Genomic DNA, 9,486 nt, shown 5'->3' on the forward strand with positions numbered 1-9,486 from the left:
GAATAAATTGTAGTAGCAAATATTCACCTAGGAGGAAGCAGTTTCTTCATTGTACTAAACTGTTTGAGTTAGATGCAAGAGGAAATGGGTTCAGCTATTGGAGCATGGGGAACGTTTTGTAGTTACATAGTGCAAAGCTGACTCACTTATAGTTGTTTTTGGGGTTTTCTCTGTTTATCAGTCAAATATTACTTTCTTATTGTTCAATTATAAATGCAGCCTATTTCTTTGTATCAGGGCCTTGCCCATGGGATTTGACTAAACATGTTCATATGTGCAAGAAAGTTTGTCATTAAGCATTATGATCATAAAGTGAAAACTCACTTTACTGACAACTTATGATATCTGTTCTTCTTGCAGTCATTAGGCAAATGGCCCAAGGTCATTAAGCACCAGATAATTTGAACATGACTTGCAATTACCTGCTGGATTCCCATTGACATTTTTTGTGGGAAGCTGGCAATGAAGGTTGCAAATGGTGATAACATGACTATGGGATGCTGCAACTATTGTAAATGTGTGTCAGTTGCCAAGCACCCAAATTGCTATCCCTGAGCGCAAAAACACTGCAATGGCTACAACTTTTTTTTGGGGGGGGGGGGGGAAATCTCCTTTTTAAATGCCATCGTAACTTTGAAAAATAGTTGAACAAGTAGTCAATAAGTAGAAAATTACTTATGTCGTTCAAAATTTTCCTGATCTTTCCTGTATCATCTAGTTTGGCCTGTAAAACACTATTTTATTTCCAAACCCTTAAACTGACAACATAATAAAGTATTTTTCACCAAATCCTACTTTTCTTTTAGGGTCAGAAAGAAAGATGTTCTAATCTCTTCTAATAGAATTGAGATTTCAGATGTAAAATTAATTTAAGAAACTTAAGCAGGCAAGTTTCCTTAAAGTTGCAAATGTATCCTAACTCTAAAACAACAACCTCAATCTCTTTATACTTCAACTGGTTTAACATCAGCCCTAATGCTGACTGACCCAAGGTGTTTGTTTATATCCCCATATTTGGCTACAACTGGTCTAATTGAAGGTTCTGTTTTAGCCTTTCTGATAGCCTTTACATACACCTTTTTAATGCACCAGGTTTATTTTGTACTACTCAAGGTAGCATGCAGAATGCTCCTGTCTAGTTTCCCACAAGAACAACCCTGAAGGATGGGTTGGGCTACAAGATGCTGTGCAGAGTTGTGAAAGCCAGCTTTCAAACAAGTCAAAAGAATTGTGACCTTTGCTACATATTTGAAGAACAGTATTCCTGTAAGTCAAGGTTGGATCTGCCAAGTACCTGACAATTTATACACAGAATTTTTTTTTCAAAGGCTGAAACAAATGTTACTAACTTAGCTTGAGAACACAGGAGGCAGATTGCCCCCTTAGTACTCAAACTGTAATTAAGAATCCTCAGATCTAAGGGTATGCAGCTTACCTTAAAAAAAAATATCACTGAAGATTTTCCCAACCGTGACAACTTTCGAATGTGTTAAAATATTCATGACTGGGAGAGACATGGGAACAAAGTCAGCCAATGAATTGGCACAGCAAAAGGCCAGCCAATGGGAGCTTAAACAGATCTGAGTCTGTGCAGAGAATTGAAACAGAAACTTAAGAAGAAAGCAGTCTGCTGCTCTGAGAAGTAAACTAGCAGCCTGTCTGGGCTTGTCTGCTGAAATGAAGCTAACTACTTGTGTTTGCCTTTAATTCTCCTGCCTTGTGTTTACTTGGAAGAACCACCTGTTGGTATTGTACATTTATTCATCTATTCTTATGTATATAAAGAAGTTAATGAATCCTGCTGCATCAGTTATCTGTCTGTGCTTCTGGATTTGAATTTATGCAACAAACTCTGATAAAATGTTTAACTTCAACTCCCAGACTGAGAAACACTGGCTTAGTGTATTAAGTGGATTAAGCTAATTTGAATGTAAAATAATCACAAAGTTCTTAGAAGAAATTATCCAAAACTCTTACATCCAGCCACATTCCAAGAAGGAGGCCAAAGGATCTTGCTGGCAGTTCCAACACTAAGAGAGGCAAAAAGGAGGTGGGGAGCAACAATGATGATTTTAAACTTTTCAAAAATAAGTTTGTTAGATTTTCTACTAACATTGTTCTTCTGCAAACAATAAATGTTTTTCTTGTAGCCCTATATTCTAACACATATTTCAGCAATGAATCATGAAAACTATATCAAAAACGAAAACAATACCTTTACACTAGATCACTTCCCCATCCTCATATTCTCCAAGTATCAACTCTTTTCTTCTCTGGAGCTGCTAGGTTACTTTTCAAGATATCCTGTATCTAAACTGCTGATTTTCCAACAGTCCCAAATCACTCAGTGCACTGTAATTAATTACCAATTCAACAAAGATATGCAAGTTGTGAGCCTGTGCCCTGGAGATGTCATTGACTGTGCAAAGTGGTGCTCAATGATCCAAAAAGCAGACTCTGCGCACCTGCAGGAATACTAGAGGAGGAGGAGGAGGAGGAGGAGGAGGAGGAGGAGGAGGAGGAGGAAGAAGAAGAAGAAGAAGAAGAAGAAGAAGAAGAAGAAGAAGAACAAGAACAAGAACAAGAACAAGAACAAGAACAAGAAGTTAATTGCAGTGAATTACCACACCTCTTAAGTTCAAAACTCGTAATGTCCACATTTGTCCTTTGTTCAGGTTCCTCAATGTCACTGGGAGCTTTCCAACAGATTCCAGAAGGTTTCAAGGTCATTTCACCTTCTAGTCTTTAGTTTCTGTTCAACCCTTCATTCTGTAAGCCGTCTCATTCCACCCTTTAGGATATCTGATCTTTGTCAAAAATAGATTCCACGTAAAAGAATATTGACACGGTCTACCAATTCAACCAAGTCAAGGACAGGGTTTCAACAACTGCAGTCTCTCCTGCAACCCCTCAGCTCAGACACAGAAACATTTGATCCTGTGAGGACCAGGCTGTGTTTCTCAACTTTGGCAGCTTTGAGTTGTTGGCTGGGGATTTCTGGAAGTTGAAGTCCACCCATCTTAAAGTTGACAGGTTTAAGAAACTCTGCTCTAATGCCTTCTTCCTACCAAGCACTGATTCTTTGACTAGCCTGTTGTGCAAAGCAACCAAGCCGCCCTCATTTGTGCTATCACTATCAGGACGGCAATAACAATCACTGCAGACAGTAACAAGGCAGACATTCAGCCTAGGAAACCAACACAGTCCAGGAATTACATTAGAAGACATTTTGTGTGCAAGATTGAGGAATGCAGCAGATGTCCGCTAAATAATCTGTCAGGTAATGAGGATTTAATAGCTGCCAGCTGGTGTAAGGTTATAATTTGTAAGCTGATGCAATGAGGATGATTCAGCTATATATGGTATGACCTCTTTAAGACTCTGGTGGGGTCTACACAAGGCATCTCTCCTTTAAAAGGTGTCTATATATAAGTGGCCATTAGAGGGTGTTTTTCTCTCTCTCAGCGTGTATTCAATTTCTCTGTAGTGAATGGTAAGGGAATTTATCTCCTGCATGTATATTCCTGTATGTAGTTGTATATAAACCAGTATTAATTGTCTTAAGGCTCTGTGTGCTGTGCAATTGATCCTGGGTTTATCACATAATATTAGTCACGCTGCCAAAACTCTGACAGTTTTTCTACGTTTTTCAGGCTGGGAAAGGCATGCTTGCTCTTTAGAGAAAAGATGATCTTTTCTAAAAATGTTTTCGTTCAAATGCACTTCTTCCCTGTGCAAAGCAGTGATCGTCTAGCTCCGTTTTGCTGCGCATGATGTTCTGCACCATTTATACCCATTGTAGAATAAGGAATCTTTTTAATGCAAAACCAGAGCAAAGTCAGTGAGCAGCATCTAACAATAGCTGGAGGCTGCTGATATATTTTAAAATCTTTACCTTACTCAATAATATGCTGCTGCTGCTGCTGCTGCTGCTGCTGCTGCTAATAATAATAATAATAATAATAATAATAATAATAATAATGATAATAATAATAATAATAATAATAATAATAATAATAATAATAATAATCCAGGCACTTGGCACCATGTCCAAGAATTTTACAAGATATATCAACAAATTGCAGCTTCCTGCAATGACACCAGCGGAGCTGCAAAAAACTGCGCTACTCGGAACATCTTATATTTTAAGAAGGTCCTTGGTTGATACCTAGGAGGGTGGCAGCAAACCGTATCAACCATTAGCACTAGTCACTGGTATTTGTAATGCATTTTTGAATATTCAGTTGGCTGAGTTTCATGTTTAATTAATAAAGTAAATAATAATAATAATAATAATAATAATAATAATAATAACAACAACAACAACAACAACAACAACAACAACAACAAGGAGCTTTACCTTGTCGTGGTGGAGGGGCTTGTGTGCTCTAGTGATCCTAAGGGTTATGCTGAATAGGTGCAACCATATCAGACAGGTCTTAGGTGAAGGGCCAGACAAAATTTGCTCCACAACCCATTCGAACATGGTGAATATGAGAAAAATGAAATTTATGCTGGCTGAACTGTCGCCCAGATTAACAAGGGTTCCGTTGGATGCTATGGCTCCTGGGCATTCTGCGCAAAATGAGCTACAGGGCTCAGCTCCCCCTGCTAGGCAACCAGGGCATGGAGCTGACAAGCTACTGGAAGAAAAAGCAAAAAAGTGAAAAATCTGGACTAGGGAAGAAAACATCTCTAATATAGAAGCTTACTATCAGTCTGAGCTAGAAAAACGTGGATTTCAAAAACGAATGTATCAGATTTGGAAGGTGAACCACATGGACTGTGATATCAGTGAACAAAGGCTAATGGACCAACAACGTGTAATTCTGAGCCACAAATTTTTCACTACAGCAGAATTAACAGGAATCGAAGAGAAAGCAACTAATGGTCTGAGTATACCAACAAAGAAGAGTAACATCAAGAATGATTTGCAGACTCAAAAGCAAACTGGGGAAGAAAGGGAGGAAGAGGCTGCAGAAATGAATGAAGATAAAGAACAAGGAAGCACTAAAGAGCAAGCACCAACAGATAATGCTCAATAAGCTGAGAAAATAAAGCATCAAATGGAAGATGCTGAAAGAACACGTTTGCCAAAGCTGAACCAAGTGAACTGGAAAGAATTGAGAAATGTACTAAAAAAGGTAAATGACGCTGTGCAAACCATTCAAACCACTACATTAGCTGAAACAAACCAGCGGATGTATGCAGCAGCCTTCATAACCATCAAAGATTTGGGTTTGAAAATACAAAGGAACCAAAGAGGCAAGAAGGGGAAGCCTAAGTGGAAAATTCGGTTAGAATTGAAGATCAAAAAATTTCGTGGAGACTTGAGCAACTTGAAGAACTTAAGGCAAGGTCAGCTACAGAACAACCAGGTCAAAAGCAGCCTGGAAGCAAGATACAATTTGGAGAATAAGGAGATTGCAGTAATAATTGAAGAGCTGAAGCAGAGGGTTGTTGCCATTGCTGAAAAGATTAAACGGTATGAAAATCAAGTAACTCAGTTCAAGGAAAACTCACAGTTCAGAGCAAATCAGCACCAGTTTTATAAGAGCTTAGAAAGTGGAGAGGGAGTAACAACAAATGAAAAGCCTGATAAAGAGAAAGCTCTGAAATTCTGGAAGAATTTGTGGGAAAACAACAAGAAGCACAACAGAAATGCAAAATGGATCAAGCAGGTTGTGGATTCTATTAAAGTGCATAAAATGGAAGATGTGAAAATAACAAAAGAAATGGTTCAAAGGCAGTCAAGAATAGTGAAGAATTGGAGTGCACCTGGACCAGATGAGCTACATGGTTTCTGGCTAAAGGCACTTACAAGTATGCACGAAAGATTGGCAGCGTAAATGAACCAGATCTTAAAAATACCTGACAATGATGAATGGATGACAACTGGAAGGACATTTTTGATCCAAAAACATAAAGAAAAAGGAAAGGACCCTGGAAACTATAGGCCAATCACCTGTTTTCCAACAACAGACAAGCTCCTTACTGGTATCATTGCAAACCAAATTTAAAGATACTTGGAAAGAAATGACTTGCTTCCTGTAAAACAGAAAGGATGCTGCAAAAATTCAAGAGGAACAAAGGACCAACTGCTGATTGACAAGCTAATCCTAAAGAATTCAAAGAAAAGACGAACCAAGCTGTTCATGGCTTGGATAGACTATAAGAAAGCATTTGATTCAGTTCCCCACAGCTGGATCAAGAAATGCCTGAAAATCTTTGGCATTAGCAGGAACATACAAAAATTCATGTAAACTTCAATGAACCTCTGGAAAACGAAGCTTATGGCTAATGGAGAAGAACTGGGTGAAGTTGAAATTAAATGAGGCATTTTCCAGTGTGATTCCCTTTCACCCCTACTTTTTATACTCTCAATGCTACCACTGACAATCATTTTGAAGAAGGTGAACTGTGGATACGAACTTGCAAAGAAAGGACTGAAAATTTCACACTTGGTGTACATGGATGATTTGAAGCTGTTTGGTAAAACAAAAGCTGAACTGAATTTTTTAATTGAAAGCACAAAAGAATTTAGCCAAGACATTGGTATGCAGTTTGGAATTGACAAATGTGCAACAATGGCAACCAAGCAGGCAAGGTCCTAGAAGATGATGGAATAGAACTTGCGAATGAAGAAATGATAAAGGCAGTAAAACCAGAAGAAAGCTACAAGTACTTGGGAATTTTAGAGGCCTCTGACTTAATGCATAATAAAGTCAAGGAATTAACCTCAGCCAAGTACATTCGACAAACTCACAAGATATTAAAGTCCAAACTGAGTGGAGGAAACATCATAAAAGCCATAAATACCTGGGCTATACCTGTAATTCGATACTCTGCAGGAATAATTGACTGGACAGCAAAACAAGGAAGCTTATGACAATGAATCATGCTTTGCACCCTAAAACTGATGCTGACCGATTGTATCTACCAAGAGCAGAGGGTTGTTGAGGACTCCTACAAGTAAAGCAGACTGTGGAAGAAGAAAGACACAGCTTGAATCATAACATCCAGAAAAGTGAAGAACCAATGATTAAGGAAGTAAATAAAGGAGGTCTTTTGAAGACAGCTAAGTTAAAAGCTGAATATAAGAAAGAAGTAATTGAGAAGTGAGCTGAAAATTGGAAAAGCAAAGCTATGCATGGCCAATATTTGAAAAGTATTGAAGACAAAGCTGACCAAAAACTAACTTGGAACTGGTTAAGATCAGGAGTACTGAAAAAAGAAACAGAAGGCTTTATTTTGGCAGCTCAAGAACAAGCCTTAGCCACAAACTGCATGAAGGCAAAAATTCAACATGTTACCACCAACAGCAAATGTCGCCTCTGTAATGAGAAAGATGAGACAGTTGACCACTTGATCAGTGGGTGCAGCAAAATTTCACAAACTGACTACCTACAATGCCATGACCGCGTTGCTAAGATTATTCACTGGAAATTGTGCCAAAAGTTTGGATTTGAGTACAGCAAAAACCACTGGGACCATCAGGTTGAGAAGGTTTTAGAGAATGAGAAAGGCAAAATCTTGTGAGACTTCAGAATCCAGACTGACAGGCACTTGGCCTACAACACACCTGACATAACAACAATTGAAAAGAAAAAAAGTATGGTTCATTGACATTGCAATACCTAGTGATGCATGAATTGAAGATAAACAGCAAGAAAAAATCACAAAATACCGGGACTTGCAAATTGAGGTTGAGCGACTGTGGAAAAAGAAATCATGTGTTGTCCCAATTGTAATTGGAGACCTTGGAGCAATATCTAAAGGGCTACCTCGCTATTTGAAAATTCTAAATTTACCTGACTTGAACATTCTGATTCTACAAAAAACAATCCTACTTGGAACAACTTACATCCTCCGACATTACCTTAACAGTTCCTAGGTCCTTGGTTAGGACTCGAGCTGTTAGGCTACCAACCAGCCCCAAAGGCTGTGAATCTCACCAAAGATTAACAACAACAACAACAACAACAACAACAACAACAACAACAACAACATAATAATAATAATAATAATAATAATAATAATAATAATAATAATAATATAAAATTAAAATATAATTATAATAATGATCATTATAATAATATCGATCATTCAGATCATTTGTTTAAAAAAATATTGTCATCATAATGCCAAGGGAGAAAAAGGCATGAAAATTAGACTTTTCTTCTCTCCAACTCTCTTTATCTGGATTACCTCTACTTTTTCTACTTCTTTGGTATAATTCACCTATTTTTAGTGGTCATTCAACTAGTAATCTGGTCTTTAAGATGTTCTTTGTTGTGATTGTAGAACGATAATAAGGAATACAAGCATAGCATAAGCAAAGTTCTCTGACAGTTTATATCTTGTCTTAGAATGTCTAATCTTCTGTATTTATTTAAAAAGGCCACCCATCTTACACCAAACTCTGGGTGGCTTCCAACCAACAGTTAAAACAGTATCATTGTGCAATTAATATAGACATATAACTATTAAAACTACAAATAGTAAAAACCTGGCACCTTAATTTTTTTATTTAAATTAATATTTGTTTTGGTGTGCACAATATTAATTCATATTTTTCAGGTTTCTTTTCAATAAATAATAATAATAATTTTATTTGATTAGCCGCAACCCTCTCCCGAAGGACTCGGGGCGGCGTACAATCAAAACAGATAAAAATACAGATAAAGACACACATACATACATAAAGAACAAAGACATATACATGTGCATGGAGGAGGTAGACTCATAAGTGAAAGACAATTAAAAAACACAATTTAAAATCCCATTAAATAAAATTACTGAATTAAAAAACCCATCAGGAGCGTTATGAAGTTATGATTGAGCCAGGCTGGCTATTTGGAATAGGTGGGTCTTGAGCTTTACACGGAAGGAGTGGAGGTCAGTAGTGGTCCTAATATCCGGGGGGAGGTCATTCCACAGGGCTGGGCCCGCCACAGAGAAGGCTCTGCTCCTAGGCGCCGCCCCATGGCACTGTCTGTGGACGGCACCTGGAGAAGTCCCTCTCTGTGCGAGCGGATGGGTCGTAGGGATGTATGGGGCAGAATACGATCCCGCAGGTAACTAGGTCCTGAGCCATGGAGCGCTTTAAAGATCGTAATCAAGACCTTGAAACGCACCCGATAGACCACAGGAAGCCAGTGCAGCTCGCGCAGGAGAGGTGTCACATGGGAGTACTTAGTACTCCCCATAATCACCCGCGCGGCCGCATTCTGGACCAACTGCAGTCTCCGAGTGCATTTCAAGGGAAGCCCCATGTAGAGAGCGTTACAGTAGTCCAGGCGAGACGTCACCAGCGCATGGGTGACTGTGCGTAGGGCATCCCGGTCCAATAGGGGGCGCAATTGGCGCACCAGGCGAACCTGGTGGAACGACCCCCTGGCCACGGCTGTCACATGGTCATCCATGGACAGCCTAGCATCCAGGAGGACGCCCAAATTGCGCGCCCGCTCCACGGGGGCGAGTTGA

The sequence above is a fragment of the Natrix helvetica genome (assembly GCF_964273705.1).
Source record: "Natrix helvetica genome assembly, chromosome: 3".
Taxonomy (NCBI): Eukaryota; Metazoa; Chordata; class Lepidosauria; order Squamata; family Natricidae; genus Natrix; species Natrix helvetica.